General features: G+C 47.5%; 1 long non-coding RNA gene across 2 annotated transcripts in view; it reads right to left on the reverse strand.

The window, feature by feature from the left end:
- Window positions 1-531: 531 nt before the first annotated feature.
- Window positions 532-23,499, reverse strand: part of LOC136609379 (uncharacterized) — a 37,495-nt gene continuing 14,527 nt past the window's right edge. For both annotated transcript variants that reach the window (XR_010790047.1, XR_010790048.1), the window contains exons 2-5: window positions 13,205-13,268; window positions 9,900-9,936; window positions 7,684-7,782; window positions 532-1,187 (exon numbers count right to left, since the gene is read on the reverse strand). This is a non-coding gene — a long non-coding RNA (uncharacterized lncRNA). The remainder of the gene's footprint in view (window positions 1,188-7,683; window positions 7,783-9,899; window positions 9,937-13,204; window positions 13,269-23,499) is intronic.

Here is a 23,499-nt window from a genome sequence, read left to right on the forward strand (position 1 = left end):
TCTGGAGTACAGCTTCTTCTGTGTGAGTGACTGTGAGAGATTTGTGGACTTCAGGGGCAACAGAGGGGGCTGTATCACCTTGTGGGGGGCATGGAGAGGACTATATTACATTGTTGGTACCACAGAGGAGGCTGTATTACTTTACGGACCTATGAAGGAGGCTTTAATAGTTGGTTGGGGCAAAGAGGAGACTTTAATTTTCTGGGGTCATGCAGTGGGTTCTGTTATTTGTGGAGTCACAGAGAGGTTCTGTCTCTTTTTTCTTTGGGGGTAAGCAGGGGCTCTATTACTTTGTGGAGGAACAGAAGGGAATATTGGAGTGTGGCAGCAGGATGGGGAAGATTATAGCAACAGTGTTGGGCACAGAAAAGTTGACTAATGCTATGATGCACAGAGCAGGGGCAAGTAGTGTGAACAGCCGGGAACCAATCTTCTACTTAACCCGGCTCTGCTTAGGACCATAAATGAACTAACTTTACTCACTGCACATTTCAGTCTCTAAATAATTAACACTAATCAACTAAACAGGAATGCTTGCAAATGAACTTTATTTGAAGTTATAGATTAATCAAGTACAAGAAAATAGCAAAAGGAACTGTCAAAGGCTAACATTATTAAGGCCCCATGCACATGGCTCCGTAACACAGAGATGTAAAGACTCACTGTGCCATTGTTTGGTGCTCCGTAAGCAGTCATGTATAGGAGCTACTCTGACATAAAAGAATGCTCTAAGGAAAGGATAAATCTGTAATGTAGTGTCCAGTGAAACATGGTGATACATTCCTTCATATACATATATGTTAGAACATACGGAGGTACAGTAAGACCCCATAGAAGTCTATGGGCACCCATACAGCTCAGACATTGACCAGAGTAGTAATACGCTTGTGTGCTGAAGACTTATAGTGTTTTATCATTTTCTTAGAATGAGATCATTCATAAATCAGAAAATAGTAAATAGACTTATTGATTGTTATTAGCTTTACCCTACAAGTCCTTACAGAAATCATTATTTCAGCTTCTCCCATAATTTATTTTCTCTGATTATCACCCTGAACATCCCTGAAAATAGATAGATTTTAGATATTCTCTGCTTTGTAACTGCACGCTACAGTAGATTCTTCTGCTATAAATGAAATATTGCAGTCAGACGTTGGTGTTGTGCAGTTAGGTACGGTAATTACAACCTAAAAAAAAAAAAAGAAAAGTCACATCCTGTTTGTAGAGTTCCTTAACGTAGTAACTTAATGGTTTCTGAAACTGATTCTCATTAAGGGCTCAGTCAGATGAGCGATTCTTTGTGGGCACGGATATTCAAAATCCACGTGACAAGTTCCATGCCCATTGCTTTCAGTGGGGCTGATGCTACTGCCGCCGCATTGAAAGCAATGGCAGCGGATCAGTTTTCCCTGTTGCGGCTGTGACAGCTGCAGGAGGCGATTCCTTGGACGAGAAACCCTTGCATACCGTCACTTCCAGGGATTTCACCTTGTTGTCAATGGGGCCAGCGGCTGCAGTGCCAGCCCCATTTAAAACATACGGAGAAGATCATGATCCTCTGCCACAGCTGTGACAGCTATGGCAGGGGATTTCTTCATCCCCATTGAAAGCAATGGAATTCAGGCAACCCCCGCAGGAATTTTCAGGGAAGGGCTTGAAATATAAGCCCTTTCCTGAAAATAAGCCCGAGCTGCTGTAAAAAAAATTATTTATATATACACATCACCTAGCAGTGCTGTCAGGGCTTCGGTGCGCTGTCTCCCTGGCACTCTTCTGAAGCATTTCTTCTGGCCGAGGATTTAAAAAACCCCGCCCCATGAAAGTTCTGCTTCTGATTGACTGAGCACTATGACCAATCAGAGGCAGCGCTCAGCCATTCATTGAATTCAATGAATGACTGAGCCTTGCCTCAGATTGTCTGAGCGTTGTGACCAATCAGAGGCTGTGATGCATATATAATTTTTACAGTAGCTAAGGCTTATATTTCACCCCTTCCCTGCAGCAACGCCGGCCCCATTGAAAGCAATGGGATAGTAGTGACAGCTGGCAGGGGATTCTTTTAGCCATGCTGCAGTCCCCTCATCATTGAGGGGACCGCCTGCAGTGATGAGGTGCCTCCCCGTGGGGATTAACAGAACCCTCCGGGTGTTCCCCTATCCCCTGTCACCTCTGTTTTTATGCACAGCATGGACCTTACCGGTGCGCATTTAAGGGCGCCCACCCACTGGCGATTTTTTTTTCTTTGCGTTTTGCGTTTTTCCTGCAGAGCCATTAGAATTGAATGTACTCCTGTCCACTGGCGTTTTGCGTTGCGTTGCGTTTTTTAACATAGGAACTGTCAGTTGCATATGTGTCCTTATTTTTCTCCTAATGCACCCATGAAAGTCAATGGAAATTAATGGAAAAGCCGCGAAAACGCGGCAAAAAACGCCGCGAAAAACGCGGGGAAAACGCGGCGTTTTTCACGCACGAAAATCGCAAACGCCAGTGGGTGGGCGCCCTAAGGCATGCATGTCCTATCTTTTGCAGGTGCAAAGATTTTGAGCCTCTAAAAAACGGACATGTGAGCGGTTTTTTTTTACCGCTGCGATATCGCTGCGTTTTTTTCAATGGGACTTTCTAATTTTAAAATCGCATTGCACAAAAATCGCAAAAGCACAAATTTACTATTTTTGTGCGATGTGCTTTTAACATTAGAAAGTCCCATTAAAAAAATACAGCGATATCGCCGCGTTAAAAAAAAAAAAAAGCGTTAGTGGGTAAAAGTGTGTAGATTTCTCAGAAAAATCTTTCAGAGGGTTGGTTACTATATATCACGAGATACCGTACATACTGATGAGGAGAGGATATGATAGCATATCTTCTGCTAGATCTCTATGTACAGTATCTTAAAAGAAGCAGTCACACCAACAGTACAATTTTTCATCCCTTTAAGGGCAGGCTCCAACAGTCCATGCAACAGCCACAGGAGTCAGGACCAGATCCCGCATAACAAGTAAGAAAAGATGAGGTGGCAGCATCAAATGGTGCAAAGCTTCAAGAGAGTTTTATTCTCCCCATGACAGGCGGGTCGAAACGTCGCTACTAGAGATGAGCGAACCTACTCGTTTCGAGTAATTACTCGATCGAGCACCGCGATTTTCGAATACTTCCAAACTCGGGTGAAAAGATTCGGGGGGCGCCGGGGGGAGGGGGGAGGCGTGGCGGAGCAGGGGGTAGCAGCGGGGAACAGGGGGAGCCCTCTCTCTCTCCCTCTCCCCCCCACTCCCCGCTGCAACCCCCCACTCACCCACGGCGCCCCCCGAATCTTTTTGCCCGAGTACGGAAGTACTTGAAAATCGCGGTGCTCGGACGAAAAAGGGGCGTGGCCGAGTAGGCTCGCTCATCTCTAGTCGCTACTTTTTATCCTGTCATGAGGAGAATAAAACTCTCTTGAAGCTTTGCAGCATTTGATGCTGCCACCTTATCTTTTCTTATGTACAGTATCTTGTGACTGCTGCTCCCATTGCTCATGCAAAAAACCATGTAAGCTATAACTTAACAGGATCTTGTACACTAGAAGTTTCTTCATGCACAGGCAGGCAGGGGACGCTATGGATGGGGAGGTCACATGATGCCACTCAAGACCCTCATTGATCTGCTGTTTGATAAGTCCAAAGCACTCTTCTCTGGCCAGTGACATCACCTTCATTCATCTCATGGTCTTACAGTATCTCACTCCCATTGGCCTAATAACAGCTCATTTTCATTCAACCCTACAGAATCCTATTTATGTGAATATTTTTGACACACAGATTATATACTGTAAATTATTATAGGAACTGGGAAGTAAGAGTAGCATCCAACACTCTAGCTGGGCAGAAGTATCTTGCCTCCTTGGACAACTTTTAATAACATCTTGACCTGTTGTTCCCCAGTTGTTTTCAGTGCACTTGAAGGCCTTTATCCTTGGCCCACACACTTTTTCCAAGAGCAACCAGAATGAAGATATTGCACTTGCTCTTTTCCATGTGCGGCCCATTGTATATCCCTGAATTGCTCGAACGTCATTTTCACACAAATGTATTATGGTCACATCTCTGTGTCCGTAATATGAACCTCTGTCCAGGCTGGGTAGCGGGGTTTACAGACATGAACTGTCACCATCATGTGTACGTACATATCCATATCATGTGCACAGAAATGCAGCTGTAATACACTTGTGTGATACTGGATGAGCTCACATCTCTCCCTCATCTGTAACCACCAGACCCGAGGACACAACTGTGAGACAAACACTTGGAGGTTATCTCTGGAATGTCCCTGTTCCACCTGCTGTTACTGCTTATTAGTGACCGTATTCCTCTAATCCAAGTGGTCAGGGTGATCAGCCTGCCGAATTAAAGCTGAAAATCCTCTTCATTGTCACATAGGGGCCAGAACTATTTAGTCGCTACCTGTTCCTCTAGGGGGCTAAATGGCTATATAGCTGATATATGTAGAGGATGGTGTTATCATAATGAACAGCTCTGGGTGCCATGTGCTAGCTGGTTGTATTAAACACTCTATTGTATATGTCTATGCATTGCCCGGATGGAAACTTTGGGCCTTGTGATGTACAAATGTTTTATAGAAACCGGGGGGATGATACCTGAGATGGTTACCCCGCCACATGAGGGGGCCATACCTGAGATGATTACCCCGCCACACCAGGCGGACATAACGGAGATGGTTACCCCTCCACACCAAGAGGCCATATCTGAGATTGTTACCCGTCCAAACCAGGGGGGTAAAACTGAGATGGTTACCGTTCCACACTAAGAGGCCATACCTGAAATGGTTACCCTTTCACACCCAGGGTTCATACTTGAGATAATTACCCCTCCACACCTGGGGGCCATACCTGAGATGGTTACCCCTCCACACCAGTGGGTCATACTTGAGATCGTTAGCCCTCCACACGAGGAGGCCATACTTAAGATGGTTACCCCTCCACATGAGGAGGCAATACTTAAGATGGTTACCCCTCCACATGAGGGGGGCATACTTGTGATGATTACCCCTCCATACCAGTGGGTCATACTTAAGATGGTTACCATTCCACACCAGGGGTCTGTTCCTGAGATGATTACCCCTCCACACCAGAGGGTCATACCTGAGATGTTTACCCCTCAACACCAGTGGGTCATACTTGAGATGATTACCCTTCCATACCAGGAGGTCATACTTGAGATGGTAACCCCTCCACACCAGCGTCAATTCTCTGCGTAGACAGTTGTAGCAACTGTTATTTTGACAATTATTGCGCATTATCATAACTACAGTGTACTACAACTAGAGGTCTTGTTCTCAGCTGAAAAGTAGAGACAATTGTATCTAGACTAGACAATGCTCTGTGTAACTTCCTTCAGTTTTCTAGCTTTCTGCATGCAGAAACTGAACAACGAATGGGAAGCAAACAAATTCTCATTTGTCATTCAGTTGGGGCATGCAATTCCACTGAAAGATAATTAATCATATTCCTGCTGGACGCGGGAATCTGAACGATTTTTCAGTCCATGTAAAATAACCTTTATTATTTATTTCTGTCTGAAACTACCAGCCTCTTCTTCCTCAGATGGTCATGTGACCTCTGTTCTGACCAGCTCCGATCTGCTTGAAGGTATGTGTTCGCTTTCAAGTTTATTTCTCAGTCTGTGTGATGATATTACACAGACCTACCTGTAGGGGGACACAGTCAGTCCTATAACAGTTACTGATGATCACACAGCTCCTGTCACGCAGACATGATAGAGGAGATCATAGTGCATCCTCCTGACTGTATACTTACGGTCTGTAGCTTACTTAGAAGACTATAGGAGCTAATTATACATTTACCTCCCCTCCTTTCCCGCAGAAAGAAGTGTTATAGCTGTGCTGATGCATCATAGGATAGATGAGAAAGATAAACCAAAATCTTCCAGCATCAAGATGGTGGCTCAAAAGGGGGGCTACACTGCAGGGAAGTGACTGAAATACATAGAGGAGACCTCCAGAGTGTGACAGGCAATCCGGTCAGGGGGCAGAGATGGAAAAATGTACTTTCAACTTAGTAGCCCTTTCAGTTTTATTTAATGTATATAAAAGTGTTAACCCTTGTAAAGAAGATACAATGCAGTAATGAGATATATACATTCGGATTATTCTGGGTGTTGGTGGCACAGACTCAATGGGCTTCGTGGATTGTCAAAAAAAGGCAACATCCGTGCTCATGTCTGGTGGTGTACCACTGAAGATAATAGCAACATTTCATTCACTTACTAAAAGCAACCAAGAGAATTTCAGTAACATTAGTGTTTTCATTACATTTATATTCTGCATTTTGTTTAAAACTAAAAAAAAAAGGGCCTCAATTGACTTCAGTTGATCTGGAGCGGAAATCCACACAATCCACCATGTCGGAGCAGATAATTACTATTGGCATATTGTGTGACTGTGGGGGAATCTGGGGCTCTATGAGTTCTCTTTTAAGCAACTTAAAGAGGTTTTCTGGAACAAAGAGTGGCTTTACATGGGACAACTATTGGTCAGAAATTTCTTCAAATTGTGTGTCCTTCATCCTCCCTACTGTGAGGTGGGGTGCACTAGTGCTCCATTCACTCTCAATGGGACTGTGGAGATACACTAATAGTTTCCATTTGTATATTTCCCTTAACCAGGTTGAAGTAAATGGAGCTCTTACCGCACATGCTTGGCCAACGCTCCCTTCATGTTAAAGGAGAGGAGGACACAGGAAACCCCCCATAGTCTCCAACTTGTCTGCCATCTTGTGGAGAGGGGATAACTTATCATTCTGGTACAACACGTTTAAGAGTCACAATCCTCTTAATTAGCTTGGCATATATTTACGGCATACATTGTGGAGATAGGAAGACCTCTTTAAGTTTTATTTTGGCTTTCGGGAGTTATATAATCTGACATCATGGCCCTTAGACTCGAGGAGCTTATACACACCTGTCCACAATCTATATCACCAGATGAATGTCCTAGAAGACGCTACAGAAAATGATACTATAAAGTCACTGTGTAACTGAGGATGTTTTATATATTGGGTCAACTGTTTTAGAAATATGTACAATACCTGCGTTTTCATAATAGGAAACAATGTGAGGTAAAAAACGTTCTGCACTCATAAGAAAAGTGGATACCAGTAGTGCAGTTCCACTTACTTGCGAAGAGAGGGTATGAAGAACATATACCCTCTCCTAGGGTGACGTCCAGCCAGTTTGAGTGGAGGACCAAATTGAAAAAAGACTATTTAGTTGACACAAATGAAAAATATGGCAACAAAACAAAGGTAACGCGTTTCAGTGTTCTTATCACACCTTTTCCAAGCCTCCACACGCTCTCCTTTTAAGTAAGTGAACTACACTACTGTTATCCACTCCTTTTATGAGCGCAGAAAAGTTGTTTTTTCTCACATATTGTTTCCCATTTCATACCAAGCCCCACTCAAAGCTTTAGACCTCTTTGTGGCTCTCCAATCTCCTTCCTGAATGCCACACCTGGCATAAGAGGTTACCTATACATGTGCTAGGATTACGGATGTGACAGCTGACCCGTTATCTATTGGGTCTAGCTGTTCACATCAGGAAAGTCCGCCGCTTTGTATTTCACTACTTATGAATGTCTTATTGTCTTTGAGGCCCAGTCCTGATCACTTACCTTCTAGTATCTTTAAACCATATTCTTCCAATATTTTCTTAATATCAGGGCGCTCCTCCAGGTTGATGTTGAATAAAAAAAATTTTTCAGGTTTCACAACTAGGAAACAAAGTATAACACATTTTCTTATCTACAGATGTAGCAGAGTTGGTTGCTTTTCTAGTTTCCATTAGATTTATACATTTATAAACTGGGTATTCCTACCATTTAACGTGACAGTTAATCTCTAGGAAATGCCCTGAACTTTCAACATCTTGGACCCCACTGATTTCTGGGTCTCTTTGGCATTACCCCTGCACAGTAATGTTCTGGCACCCCTCTATCTATATATATAAAGGTGAAAGCCCTCACTGACTGACTCACCACTAATTCTCTAACTTCCTGGTGTCGTACAAGCATGAAATTTGGCACGACCATTCTTTAGGTCCTAAATAGGAAAAGTGAATGGGTCAAAACTCGATTCAATGTTAATTTCAAAAGTAAGTGCATACCTATGTAATGTATCTTCCAGCTGTCGTACAAATGTTAAATTTGGCATAAGCATTCTACAGGTCTTAAAAAGGAAAAGTTGAAACTTGATTTTTCAATTCTAAATGCAAATTTAAGCAACCCCCTATTTTATTTACCTAATCTAGTCCTCTAGCTTCCCAGTGTCGTACAGATGTGAAATTTGGCACAACCATTGCTTAGGTCTTAAATAGGAAAAGTAAAGTGGTCGCAACTTTTTTATTCAATTCTAAGTGCAAAGTAATTGATACCTTATGTGATATTACTAATAACACACATCTGATAAGCACAAACAGGATTTTTTCCATGACCATTCTTTACCTCCTAATAGGAAGAGTAAAGGATTGCAACTTCAATATTTAATTCTAAGTATGAAAATCTGCAATATATAACAGTTCTTTTCTCAGAAACCATAAAGTTTAAGGAAAGGATTTGTATACTGAGGAGAATCTACCTCACCTCTGTGTATATACTGATGAGAATATACCTCACCTCTATGTGTATATACTGAGAACAATCTTACTGACCTCTATGTGCATATACTGAAAGCTGTAAAGTACATAAGGATGCAGCAATGGACTACAGAAATGGAGCATGGCTTTAAGGCTAAGAAAGGGCTACAAACTTCAGTCTGGGTGTTAAATTTGAATAAAAATGATGTTACCTTTAAGGGTAAAAAGGGAGGAGAGTGGGACGAGTGGCAAATTCTGCAGAGGGACATCTGTACATGCAGTCTGAGGAGAATCTAATGCTCTATATTTATACACATTGTATTCCTTGGTTCCTTTGAAGTAACCTGGACTTCAAAACATTTTCTGTGCGAACAACATGTAACACCTGTACCAAATTAACTTGGGCAAAGCCAGGTAGATCAGCTGGTTCCATATAATGGAACTGTACTACTGTTCGTTCCCTGCACAGCGGGTGATGTGGCATCAATGTCAGATAAAACTCTGAGGGGCTGAGGTGCTAAATTAGTTCTGGAGATTCTTCACTCTGAGAATCCATTGGGGGTCCTGGTGGTCCTAACTCTCACTGATCAGTAAATCTCATACGTGTATGGTGCAGGGTGGCAGAGGGGTTCTTATCAGTGGTGCACAATTTACCATGTATGATGCCTCACTAATAAAGGAGTAATGATGTCATGTCTTATGAGCATCATTAACTATGTCTATGGGTCCATAGGACGGGGGAATGCTGAGTCCAGGGGATGGGTTTTATATGTGCCTGGCTCCTTGTTCCCACCCCATCAACCCAGGAAGCCAAAGCTTGCCACATTGTTAGTTTGCTTTTTTACTGTATGTGTCACCCTATTCCTCTTAAAAAAGACCCTGCCTGCCTACTGTCTGCTCCAAAGATAATCCCACATATTGCATAAAAGGAAAATAAATAGTGATGAGCGAACGTACTCGTTTAGGGCGATTTCGCAATCAAGCATCGCTTTTTTCGAGTAACTGCCTACTCGGGCGAAAAGATTCCGGGGACGCTGGGGGTGAGCAGGGGGTTTCAGGGGGAAGTGGGGGGGTGGGGGGGGAGAGAGCTCCCCCCGCCCCCCAAATCTTTTCGCCCGAGTAGACAGTTACTCGAAAAAAGCGATGCTCGATTGCGAAATCGCCCTAAACGAGTATGTTCGCTCATCTCTAAAAATAAACAAAATTCATAAAATTGTATATGCAGCAATTATTTAACAATGCTTCATATTTACTTACGATCATATTCGAAGTCTCCCGGTTCTAACTGGAAGGGCTATGCAAAGACAACAATAACAACAGTTAATCACTTAATGACTGCCCATTCATCTTTTGAGGACGGCCATTAAGGGGTATTATTCTGATGTGCGTCTTTTAACTGCAGCAGCATAAGAAACCTGGCAGGAGTCTATTGTGCCAGGGAAAGTAGGTGCCCAGCTATTGGATAATAGTCTGGCTCCTACTCAAACAGTGGTCACCAAAGAGAAACCTCTGAAACCCCGCTGTCTAACCCTTTACATGTGACCGCAGCATGAAAAATGCTGACAGAGGGTGGGGGTTTCCTCTCACCCATCGGACCCCCGAAATATGATCATGAGGTTTCAATAGGTTGCTATGGCACCTAGTGGCTTGGATATGGCCGCCAGATCTGCCAGCAATGGTGATACACGAGCCTCAGCCCGTGGCTGCGCTTCATAGTCTTTGTAATAAACTGCTATACTAAGGTATACTAGCGTATTAGAAGAATGACAAAATATGGTGATATACAAGTGTCCTAGTGGGACAAAAATAAAAAGTTAAAGTAAAAAAAAAATAAAAACAAAGATGTCAAAACCGCACCTTTCCCTCTTTACTATGTAAACAGATAAACTTTAACCCCTTAAGGACCAGGCTGTTTTGTATATTAAGGATCAGACACCTTTTAGGATTTTTAATCATGTGGTGGTTTTACTGCCCTATTTTTCTTCCTTTAGCTACCAAAATTATTTTTGCTGCATTTTTTTTCGATGACATATTGGGTGATTTTCAAAATATCTTTTTCACTAACTTTTTTTCTCTTTTTTTTTTAGTTTTACTGGGGGTAAAAAGCTAAAAAAATGATTTTTTTATAACATTTATAGTTTTTTTTTTAAATTAGTATATTTATGCTAAAATAAAGTATGGGAATGGGTTCCTTTTATTTGTTTTGGATGTTGCGATATATAATATGTATGGTTTTTGATTACAATGCGCTTATAGCGATGGTTTTGGTTGGCTTCGGTTTTGGGTTATTTTCTTTCTTATGTATATATTGTTGTTTTATTCTGTATTTTTATTTTACTGATACATGTAATTATGTTTTTTAACTATCTGCGTCCCCCATGATGTCATGTAAGACCTCTGGGGGACATTCACATGTTTTGGGTTTTTTTTGCCACTTTTCCACTGTAGCTGGGGCATCCATGGGACCCTCAGTTACATGGGAAAACCTCCACTGTAGTGACATTGGTCAGTGGGAGAGCTGGCCAGGGTCTGGTACGACCCTGCAGCTCTGCTATAGCAGGGAATTCCAGTGGTCACTTGACCTCCCCGTCTCCCGTAGTGAAAGTTACACTCCCACTTTCACTTTTCAGTACACAGCACTCATTGAGCACTGTGTACTCGGGAAGGAAAAGACAGAAAGGGTTAAAAATCCTCCTGCCTTCTCTTCTGGGTTATTAGCTGTCACTAACAGCTGATAACCCATCCTGCCTCTGATTGATTGCAGAGACAGGAGGCTTAAAGGGGTTGTCTCGCGAAAGCAAGTGGGGTTAAGCACTTCTGTATGGCCATATTATTGCACTTTGTAATATACATCGTGCATTAAATATGAGCCATACAGAAGTTATTCACTTACCTTCCCTGCGCTGGCATCCCCGTCTCCATGGCTCCGTCTAACTTCAGCGTCTAATCGCCCGATTAGACGCGCTTGCGCAGAAGGGTCTTCTGCCTTTGGGTCTGTCCGGCAGCAGCGGCGTTCTGGCTCCGCCCCCTTCTACGCGTCATCGTGTAGCTCCACCCCGTCACGTGTGCCGATTCCAGCCAATCAGGAGGCTCATATTTAATGCACGATGTATATTACAAAGTGCATTAATATGGCCATACAGAAGTACTTACCCCCACTTGCTTTCACGAGACAACCCCTTTAAATCTCCACCATAATTGTGTGACGTATATTTACTGCGCCTGGTCCTTCATGGGTTAAAAATCACACATGTGGTATTGCTGCATTTGTAATGACTCAGCAAAAAAGTCAGTATATTATTTAACCCTCATAGGAACATTATAAAAAAAATACAAAACAAAATGGCAAAAATAGCTCATTTTCACCTTACAAATAATAGAATAAAAAGTGATAAAAATGGCATAATGATTAACAAATAGTACCATTAAAAAGTGCAACTCATCCTGCAATAAAAATTGGCTTACACGGCACTTTTCACAAAAAAGGAGAAATGTTAAGGGTCTTTGAGTGAAGCGATAAACAAAAAATACAATTTTCTTTTTTAGGGCTTATTCCCACAAACATATAGCGGTCGGGTTTTCACGCCGTTCCCCTATTCCCTCACTCTCTCCGTCTCTCTGTCTCTCTCCTCCAGTCCTTCATTTGCAATGAAAATGGGTGGGGCAGGGTGGAGCTAAGCTCTGATTTGTCCCGCCCACTCCCATTGCTGGCTATGGGTAAGGGGGTGGGAATGGGGTGGGATCCTAGCTTCGCCCCCGCGCTGCCCAATGCCATTGCAAACTGCTTGGAGGGGAGTGAAAACCCAGCCGATATACGTACGTCTGAAAAAATCCTTAAAGTGTGAAAAAGGTGCAAAAAAACACAAAACTATATAAATTTGGTTTTGGTGTAATCATACTGGCCCGCAAAATTAATTAACATATTTATACTTCACTATGAATACCATTAACACTAAAAAGAAAACATTTCAGAATTGCAGATTTTGTTAATCTTGCCTCAAGAAGAAAATGAAATAAAAAACAATCATAATGTTTATGGTTCCAAAAACTGCATAAATGTAGACTACATTTTTGTGATCCATGTTCACTGCAAAAAAACCTGATGTGTGTCTTGTGACATTGACTAATATGGGGCCGCGTGCCTTACGAATCTTGTCCATTTTTTACTTAGTCAGCAAACAGTCTTAAAAACTACTAGTGTGCCCCACGTCTGAATCCAAGGACTTAGGACTAGAGATGAGCGAGCGTACTCGCTAAGGCAAATTACTCGAGTGAGTATTGCCATTTTCGAGTACATGCCCGCTCGTCTCAAAAGATTCAGGGGCCGGCAGGGGTGAGTGGTGAGTTGCGGGAGTGAGCATGGGGGAGCCGGGGGGAGAGAGAGAGATTTTCCCCCACTGTTCCTCCCCACTCTCCCCCGCTGCCCCCCGCCCCCCTGGTGGCCCCTAAATATTTTGAGATGAGCGACCATGTACTCGAAAAGGGCAATACTCACTCAAGTAATTTGCCTTAGCGAGTACGCTCGCTCATCTCTACTTAGGACACATCAGTTATAGATTTACCTTTGCAGCACAGAACACAACCAGGGACGACCAGCACAATATGGAAATCCACATGTTCATTTACCTAAAATAGAGTTTCAGCCATAGAAATTAATGTATTTTCTACACAGATGGTGGAAGTACATGGTCATGTAATCTCATCCAATGCAAAATGGGGTTCCTGCATACAAATAGAGCAGAGCTAAATGAATAGGTCTCCCTGAAGTGATTTTCCAAGAAAATACTTCTGATGACCTAGCTCTGGGATCAGTCATCAATATTTGATCAGCCTCGGTTGGTCGCTATGGACCTCCGTCAACTGAATGATCAGACTCTTGCTGACAATGCCGCTGCACATGGGTATGCAGCAAAGCCTGTTGCTTCGATCCCTGTGGCCAGTGCTTGTAAGTGCAGGTGCAGCTCTCATAGATTTTAACCCATTAGTGAGAAAGCATATTTCAGTCTTAATGACCAACTAATTTTTCGATTTTTTTTTTTTTTCAATCTTTGCATTCCGGGAGCCATAACTTTTTAACCCTTTCCAATCCATTTATATTTTTTCTCATCCATTCTCCCCAGCTCCAAATAAATTGGAGCTGGGGAGAATGGATGAGAAAAAACACATTTTCCCTGCACCCTCCTAAACTGACAGAGTTCAGGAGGGTGCAGGTGCCCACTGCACCATGGGGGGACTTGTTTACCTGTTTGGTGTCTTCCGGATTCTCCCTTCTGCCTCACATGATCGCCGGGCCTGGAGGCAGAAGGGAGAACGCGGAAGACGCCGGACAGGTAAACAGGTCCCCCCATGGTGCAGGCTCCCGGCTCAGCGTTAATGTGACCGCCGGGGGTCAGGTAACACCGGCGGTCACATGATCGCCGGCCGGAATCTCTGTGCATTACATAGAGTTAATTAAGCGCTATGTAATGTGTAAAGGAGAAGACAGAAAGGGTTAAAAACCCTTTCTGCCTTCTCCTCGGGGGTCCTTGATGAGGATCAGTGCAGGAGTGCATCTGCACCCAATGTGTCTGATGATCGGGTGCAGATGCACTTCTGCACTGCAGTGTCGGACCTGTCCCGACATCGGACCTGTGGAGGGAAATGATGATGTCGAGCAGGCCCGACATTGGATTGGAAAGGGTTAAAATTTCTGCAGACATAGCCATAGAAAGGCTTGTATGTGCAGCACACGTTGTATTTTCTAATGTTCAATAAATTTTTATTGAGAATCAGCAGAATTGACACAACAGAGAATCAATATAATCTGCAGGTACAAGACATTTTACAGTGTCACTAGAGATGAGCGAACGTACTCGTCCGATCTTGATACTCGCTCGAGTATTAGGGTAATCGAGATGCTTGTTACTCGAGACGAGTACCACGCGGTACTCGAGTCACTTCCATTTTCTTCCCTGCTTGTTTTGCGCCATTTTCTGGCCAATAGACATGCAGGGAAGGCATTACCACTTCCTCCTGTGACGTTCCAGCCCTATCCCACCCCCCTGCAGTGAGTGGCTGGTGAAATCAAGTAACCGCTGAGTATTTAAAGAGTTCCCGCCCGCGGCTCGCCTCAGACACACGCTGCAAGAGATTAGGGAGGGTGCTGCTGGTGCTATAGGGAGAGTGTTAGTATCTTCAAGAACCCCAACGGTCCTTCTTAGGGTGTACATTACTGTTGTGGCTGCTGGGAGCAGTTTTGCACAATTTTTTTTTCATCTTGGGCTGTGCAGACTATTGCGTTCTCAGTCTGCAGTCAATTATACAGAGTATAGGGGCAGTACTGGTCAGGCAGGGACAGTGGTAGTGTAGAATCCTGTCAACAAGTACCCCAAAAAAGCTCCTTCTTAGGGCTACCTGTGACCGTCGCTGCTGGGAGTTGCCTCACTATTACCCAGCTAGGCCTTTTTGCAGCCTTGCGTATTATTTTTTTGGGACTGCAGTGTGTGTTGCATAACCGCTGTCAGGCTCCAACTGCACGCCAATAATTGCATAATTATTCAGACCGCTCTGTGTGTGCCTGCAAATTCACGCAAAGCGTGCGGTGACAGCCACTGATAGAGGGAAAGTCATATACGCGATCTCTAGGCTGTTAGCTTTTTCAAAAAAATTAGAAAAAACACTCCTTCTTAGGGCTGGCTACCTGTGACCTGTCCGTGTGCATTATACTGCGTCGCTGCTGGGAGTTGCCTCACTATTAGCCAGCTAGGCCTTTTTGCAGCCTTGCGTATTATTTTTTTGGGACTGCAGTGTACGCTACATAACCGCTGTCAGCCTCCAACTGCACGCCAATAATTGCATAATTATTCAGACCGCTCTGTGTCTGCACTATTCGTAATCCACCATGCTGAGGGGTAGGCCTAGAGGACGTGGGTGAAGACGGGGAGGTCCAAGTGAGGGTTTGGGCACAGTTCATGGTCCAGGAGAATCGCAGCCAGCTGCTGCAGGATTAGGAGAGAGGCAAGTTTCTGGGGTCCCCAGCTTCATATCACAATTTTTGGGTCCACGTGGTAGATCTTCATTACAAACTGAGCAGTGTGATCAGGTCCTGTCGTGGATGGCAGAAAATGCATCCAGCAATGTATCGACCACCCAGTCTTCTACGCCGTCCACTGCTGCAACTCTGAATCCTCTCGCTGCTGCTCCTCCTTCCTCCCAGCCTCCTCACGCCATGAAAATGACACATTCTGATGAGCAGACAGACTCCCAGGAACTGTTCTCGGGCCCCTGCCTTGATTGGGAAAAAATGGTTCCTCTCCCACCGGAGGAGTTTGTCGTGACCGATGCCCAACCTTTGGAAAGTTCCTGGGGTCCGGGTGATGAGGCTGGGGACTTCTGGCAACTGTCTCAAGAGCTTTCAGTGGGTGAGTAGGTCGATGATGATGAGACACAGTTGTCTATCTGTGAGGTAGTAGTAAGGGCAGTAAGTCCGAGGGAGCAACACACAGAAGATTCGGAGGAAGAGCCGCTGGACGATGAGGTGACTGACCCCACCTGGTTCGCTAAGCCAACTGAGGAGAGGTCTTCAGAGGGGGAGGCAAGTGCAGCAGCAGGACAGGTTGGAAGAGGCAGTGGGGTGGCCAGGGGTAGAGGCAGGGCCAGAGCGAAGTCTCCCCCAACTGTTTCCCAAAGCACCCCCTCGCGCCAAGTCACCCGGCAGAGACCTAGGTCTTCAAAGGTGTGGATGTTTTTCAGTGAGAGCGCGGACAACCAACGAACAGTGGTGTGCAACCTGTGTCGTGCCAAGATCAGCCGGGGAGCCACCAGTACCAGCCTCACCACCCCCAGCATGCGCAGGCATATGATGGCCAAACACCCCACAAGGTGGGACGAAGGCCTTCACCGCCTCCGGGTCGCACCACTGCCTCTCCCCCTGTGCCCCAACCTGCCACTCAGATCCAACCCTCCTCTCAGGACACAGGCACGAGCGCCTCCCGGCCTGCACCCACACCGTCACCTCCGCTGTCCTCGGCCCCATCCAGCAATGTCTCTCAGCGCAGCATCCAGCTGTCGCTAGCGCAAGCCTTGGAGCGCAAGCGCAAATACGCCGCCATGCACCCGCACGCTCAAGCTTTAAACGTGTACATTGCGAAATTGATCAGCCTGGAGATGCTGCCGTACAGGCTTGTGGAAAGGGAGGCTTTCAAAAACTTGATGGCGGCGGTCCCATGCTACTGGGTCCTCAGTCGCCACTATTTTTCCCGGTGTGCCATCCCAGCCCTACACCAGCACGTCTCCCGCAACATCAATCGTGCCCTCACCAACGCGGTTACTGGGAAGGTCCACTTAACCACGGACACGTCGACAAGTACTGGCGGGCAGAGCCACTATATCTCCCTGATGGCACATTGGGTGAATTTGGTGGAGGCTGGGGCCGAGGCATAACCTGGGACCGCACACGTCCTACCCACACCCAGAATTGCGGGTCCTTCCTCGGTTCGGGTATCTGCGGTGGTCTATGCCACCTCCTCTAAACCCTCCCCCTCCTCCTCCGCAACCTCTACCTCTCAATTAAGAAATGTGAGCAGCACGTCGCCAGCAGCCGGTGTGGAGTGCCGCGGCAGCACAGCGGTGGGCAAGCATCAGCAGGACGTGCTGAAACTACTCAGCCTAGGTGACAAGAGGCACACGGCCCCTGAGCTGTTGCAGGGTCTGACTGAGCAGACCGACCTCTGGCTTTCGCCGCTGAGCCTCCAACCGAGCATGGTCGTGTGTGACAACGGCCGTAACCTGATGGCGGCTCTGCAGCTCGGCAGCCTCACACACGTGCAATGCCTGGCCCACGTCTTCAATCTGGTGGTTCAGCGGTTTCTGAAAAACTACCCACACTTGTCAGACCTGCTCGGCAAGGTGCGCCGCGTCTGCGTACATTTCCGCAAGTCCACCACGGACGCTGCCACCCTGTGGACCCTGCAGCATCGGTTTAATCTGCCAGAGCACCGGCTGCTATGCGACGTGCCCACATGGTGGAATTCTAAGCTACACATGTTGGCCAGGCTGTATGAGCAGCATAGAGCAATAGTGGAATACCAACTCCAACATGGGCGGCGTAGTGGGAGTCAGCCCCCCAATTCTTTACCGAGGAGTGGGCGTGGATGGCAGACATCTGCCAGGTCCTCGGAAACTTTGAGGAGTCTACCCAGATGGTGAGCGGCGATGCTGCAATTATTAGCGTCACCATTCCTCTGCTATGCCTGCTGAGAAGTTCGCTGCAAAGCATAAAGGCTGACGCTTTGCGATCGGAACAGGAGACGGGGGAAGAGAGTACCTTTGCTACAGGAATATTACAGGAGTCTGTGTATACTATGGGTGCACTAAGTCTTCCCATTGTGGTGTTCTGCTTATCTGGCCCCAAGTGTGGGCCGAGGCCAGCATGTATTTCCTGTCACGTAACCTCAGCTATCCGGGGCACTGCGATGGGATTTCTTTCTGTACCGTCTGTGTGTTCCTGCTAGCCACCCATGCTGTGGGTGCACACAGACTTGCTATAGTGGAGTTGTACCTGTCTCTCCCCAAAACACTGACAGACTTGGGTAGGTTGCGGAGTGCAGATGGTTTACCCCTTGCGTTGTCGATGAGGTATCCGACACCCAAACAGAATGAGTAGTGTGTGGACACATGGAGTCCCCATTGCTATGTCACTCGCAACACCTTGGGCCACGCAAGGTGTTTGCTGGGACAGAGCCTGACCCAGGGCCCGCTCACATACTTCCCACACCGAGTATTGCTGCATTGTGGAGATGTGTAGAAGTGCTGGGCTGGCAGCGGGCTCCCCTTTATGCCCACGTTTGCAGCTCTTTACGGAGGTGACAAAGGATTGGAATGAAGATGGTACGTGAATCTATTATCAATTCTCAACAGCATTGTGGGCTATCGCCCACACTTTCAAAGAGGGTCGCTGCCTGGCCCTGCCAACCCTCTGCAGTGTGTGCCTCCGGTTCCTCCTCAAGGCAAACGCACTTATAAATAGACATGAGGGTGGTGTGGCAATGAGGCCAGCGTGTGGCATGAGGGCAGCTGAAGGCTGCGCAGGGGCGCTTTTGTGTGCGCTGCGGACGCAGGGTCATGCGAGGGGGTTGGGCAGCATGTAACCCAGGAGAAGAGGCAGCTGTGTGTCCCACAGGCAGTGATTGTGCTTGGTTGGAGGTAGTGTGGTGCTTAGCTAAGGTGTGCCTTGCTAATGAGGGTTTATCCGAAGTAAAAATTGTTAGGGGGGGGGGGGCACTCTTGCCGCTATTGTGGCTTATTAGTGAGACCTGGGAACCTGAGATGCAGCCCTGCATGTAGCCCCTCACCTGCCCTATCCGTTGCTGTGTCGTTCCCATCACTTTCTGGAATTGCCCAGATTTTCACAAATGGAAACCTTAGCGAGCATCAGCGATATACAAAAATGCTCGAGTCGCCATTGACTTCAATGGGGTTCGTTACTCGAAACGAACCCTCGAGCATCGCGAAAATTTCGTCCCGAGTAACGAGCACCCTTGCATTGTGGTGCTCGCTCATCTCTAATGTTTGCCCATTGAATTCAATGGAGCCGGCAATACAGCCGGCTCCATTGAAAGTAATGGGCTGCCGGCGATCTCACAATGAATTTTCGGGAAGGGCTTAAAAATATAATAAGTAAAAAACAATTTTTACTTCTGAAAAACCCTCATTAGCAAGGCATACCTTAGCTAAGCACCACACTACCTCCAACAAAGCACAATCACTGCCTGCATGACACTCCGCTGCCACTTCTCCTGGGTTACCTGCTGCCCAACCCCTCCCCCCCGCACGACACAGTGTCCACAGCGCACACCAAAGTGTCTCTGCGCAGCCTTCAGCTGCACTCATGCCACGCCACCCTCATGTCTATTTATAAGTGTGTTTGCCATGAGGAGGAACCACAGGCACACACTGCAGAGGGTTGGCACGGCTAGGCAGCGACCCTCTTTAAAAGGGGCGGGGCGATAGCCCACAATGCTGAACAGAAGCAATGAGAAATATAATCCTGTGCCACCGCCACGTGGGCATAGCAATGGGGAACCTATGTGCCACACACTATTCATTCTGTCAAGGTGTCTGCATGCCCCAGTCAGACCGTGTTTTTTTATAAATAGTCACAGGCAGGTACAACCTCGCAATGGGAATTCCGTGTGCACCCACAGCATGGGTGGGTGCCAGGAAGCCACCGGCGGTACATAAATATATCCCATTGCATTGCCCATCACAGCTGAGGTAATGTCACGTTTAATGCAGGTGGGCTTCAGCCCACACTGCATGCCCCAGTCAGACTGGGGTTCCTTAGAAGTAGACACATGCAGTTACAACTCCCTGTGGACCCACAGCATGGGTGGCTCCCTGGAACCCACCGGCGATACATAAATATATCCCATTGCAGTGCCCATCACAGCTGATGTAACGTCAGCTTTAATGCAGGTGGGCAAAAAGTTAATTGGATTACACTGTAGGCGAGGGCCCCAAAAAATTGGTGTTCCAACAGTACTAATGTATGTCTGAAAAATTGCCCATGCCCAACCAAGAGGGCAGGTGAAACCCATTAATCGCTTTGGTTAATGTGGCTTAATTTGTAACTAGGCCTGGAGGCAGCCCAGTTAAAATAAAAATTGGTTCAGGTGAAAGTTTCAACGCTTTAATGAGCATTGAAACGTATAAAAATTGTTTACAAAAATTATATGACTGAGCCTTGTGGGCCTAAAAAAAATTGCCCGTTCGGCGTGATTACGTCAGGTTTCAGGAGGAGGAGCAGGAGGAGGAGGAGGAATATTATACACAGATTGATGAAGCTAAAAGGTCCACGTTTTTGATGGTGATAGAGAACAATGCTTCCATCCGCGGGTGCAGCCTACGTATTGTTTAGGTATCGCTACTGTCCGCTGGTGGAGAAGAGAAGTCTGGGGAAATCCAGGCTTTGTTCATCTTGATGAGTGTAAGCCTGTTGGCACTGTCGGTTGACAGGCGGGTACGCTTATCTGTGATGATTCCTCCAGTCGCACTAAACACCCTCTCTGACAAGACGCTAGCCGCAGGACAAGCAAGCACCTCCAGGGCATACAGTGCGAGTTCAGGCCACGTGTCCAGCTTCGACACCCAGTAGTTGTAGGGGGCAGAGGCGTCACGGAGGATGGTCGTGCGATCGGCTACGTACTCCCTCACCATCCTTTTACAGTGCTCCCGCCGACTCAGCCTTGACTGGGGAGCGGTGACACAGTCTTGCTGGGGAGCTAGAAAGCTGTGAAAGGCCTTAGAGAGTGTTCCCCTGCCTGTGCTGTACATGCTGCCTGATCTCCGCACCTCCCCTGCTACCTGGCCCTCGGAACTGCACCTTCTGCCACTAGCGCTGTCGGATGGGAATTTTACCATCAGCTTGTCCGCCAGGGTCCTGTGGTATAGCATCACTCTCGAACCCCTTTCCTCTTCGGGTATGAGAGTGGAAAGGTTCTCCTTATACCGTGGGTCGAGCAGTGTGTACACCCAGTAATCCGTAGAGGCCAGAATGCGTGTAACGCGAGGGTCACGAGAAAGGCATCCTAACATGAAGTCAGCCATGTGTGCCAGGGTACCTGTATGCAACACATGGCTGTCCTCACTAGGAAGATCACTTTCAGGATCCTCCTCCTCCTCAGGCCATACACGCTGAAAGGATGACAGGCAAGCAGCATGTGTACGCTCAGCAGTGGGCCAAGCTGTCTTCCCCCCCCCCCCCGCTCACCATCTGGGTAGACTCCTCAAAGTTTCCAAGGACCTGGCAGATGTCTGCCAACCAGGCCCACTCTTCTGTAAAGAATTGAGGAGGCTGACTCCCACTGCGCCGCCCATGTTGGAGTTGGTATTCCACTATAGCTCTACGCTGCTCATAGAGCCTGGCCAACATGTGGAGCGTAGAGTTCCACCGTGTGGGCACGTCGCACAGCAGTCGGTGCACTGGCAGATTAAACCGATGTTGCAGGGTGCGCAGGGTGGCAGCGTCCGTGTGGGACTTGCGGAAATGTGCGCAGAGGCGGCGCACCTTTCCAAGCAGGTCTGACAAGCGTGGGTAGCTTTTCAGAAAGCGCTGAACCACCAAATTAAAGACGTGGGCCAGGCATGGCACGTGCGTGAGGCTGCCGAGCTGCAGAGCTCACACACGACCATGCCCGGTTGGAGGCTCAGTGGTGCAAGCCAGCGGTGGGTCTGCTCTGTCAGACCCTGCAGCAGTTCGTGGGCCGTGTGCCTCTTCTCTCCTAAGCTGAGTAGTTTCAGCACGGCCTGCTGACGCTTGCCCACCGCTGTGCTGCCACGACGCGCGACACCGACTGCTGGCGACGTGCTACTGCTGACACATCTTGATTGCGAGACAGAGGTTGCGTAGGAGGAGGAGGAGGAGGAGGGTGGTTGAGTGGAGGAAGCATACACAGCCGCAGATACCACCACCCCTGAGCTAGGGCCTGCAATTCTGGGGGTGGGTAGGACGTGAGCGGTCCCAGGCTCTGACTCTGTCCCAGCCTCCACTAAATTCACCCAATGTGCCGTCAGGGAGATATAGTGGCCCTGCCCGCCTGTGCTTGTCCACGTGTCCATTGTTAAGTGGACCTTGCCAGTAACCGCGTTGGTGAGGGCGCGTACAATGTTGCGGGAGACGTGGTCGTGCAGGGCTGGGATGGCACATCGGCAAAAGTAGTGGCGACTGGGAACTGAGTAGCGCGGGGCCGCCGCCACCATCATACCTTTGAAAGCCTCCATTTCCACAACCCTATACGGCAGCATCTCCAGGCTGATAAATTTGGCTATGTGCACGTTTAACGCTTGAGCGCGCGGGTGCGTGGCGGCGTACTTGCGCTTGCGCTCCAACATTTGCGCTAGCGACGGCTGGACGGTGCGCTGAGAGACATTGGTGGATGGGGCCGAGCACAGCGGAGGTGAGGGTGTGGGTGCAGGCCAGGAGACGGTAGTGCCTGTGTCCTGAGAGGGGGGTTGGATCTCAGTGGCAGGTTGGGGCACAGGGGGAGAGGCAGCGGTGCAAACCGGAGGCGGTGAAGGCCTTCGTCCCACCTTGTGGGGTGCTTGGCCATCATATGTCTGCGCATGCTGGTGGTGGTGAGGCTGGTGGTGGTGGCTCCCCGGCTGATCTTGGCGCGACAAAGGTTGCACACCACTGTTCGTCGGTCATCTGCACTCTCAGTGAAAAACATGGGCATCGGTCACGACAAACTGCTCCGGTGGGAGAGGAACCATTGCTGGCCATTCTGGGCAGTGGCCCGAGAACAGTTTCTGGGAGTCTGCCTGCTCCTCAGAATGTGTCATTGTAATGGAGTGAGGAGGCTGGGAGGAAGGAGGAGCAGCAGCCAGAGGATTCAGAGTTGCAGCAGTGGACGGTGCAGAATTCTGGGTGGTCGATAGATTGCTGGATGCACTTTCTGCTATCCACGACAGGACCTGCTCACACTGCTCATTTTCTAATAAAGGTCTACCGCGTGGACCCATTAATTGTGAGAGGAATGTGCGGACGCCAGAAACGTGCCTCTCTCCTAATCCCGCAGCAATCGACTGCGATACACCTGGATCAGGAGCTCGGCCTGTGCCCACACCCTGACTTGGGCTTCCGCGTCCTCGCCCGCGTCTACGTCCTCTAGGCCTACCCCTACCCCTCAGCATGGTGTATTACCAGTAGTGCAGAAACAGAACGCTGTAATTAAATGTGCCGCTTATTGGCCTGTGGTTGGAGGCTGACTTCCCTTACGGAACGCACAGCAGAGCCAGGAAACAATTTTGCGCACGCCTGTAGTGAGACGTAGGTGCGTATGACTAAGCTAGTGGAATTCACAGCGCAGAAGCAGTCAAG

Source organism: Eleutherodactylus coqui, chromosome 1, assembly GCF_035609145.1.
Source record: "Eleutherodactylus coqui strain aEleCoq1 chromosome 1, aEleCoq1.hap1, whole genome shotgun sequence".
Lineage (NCBI taxonomy): Eukaryota > Metazoa > Chordata > Amphibia > Anura > Eleutherodactylidae > Eleutherodactylus > Eleutherodactylus coqui.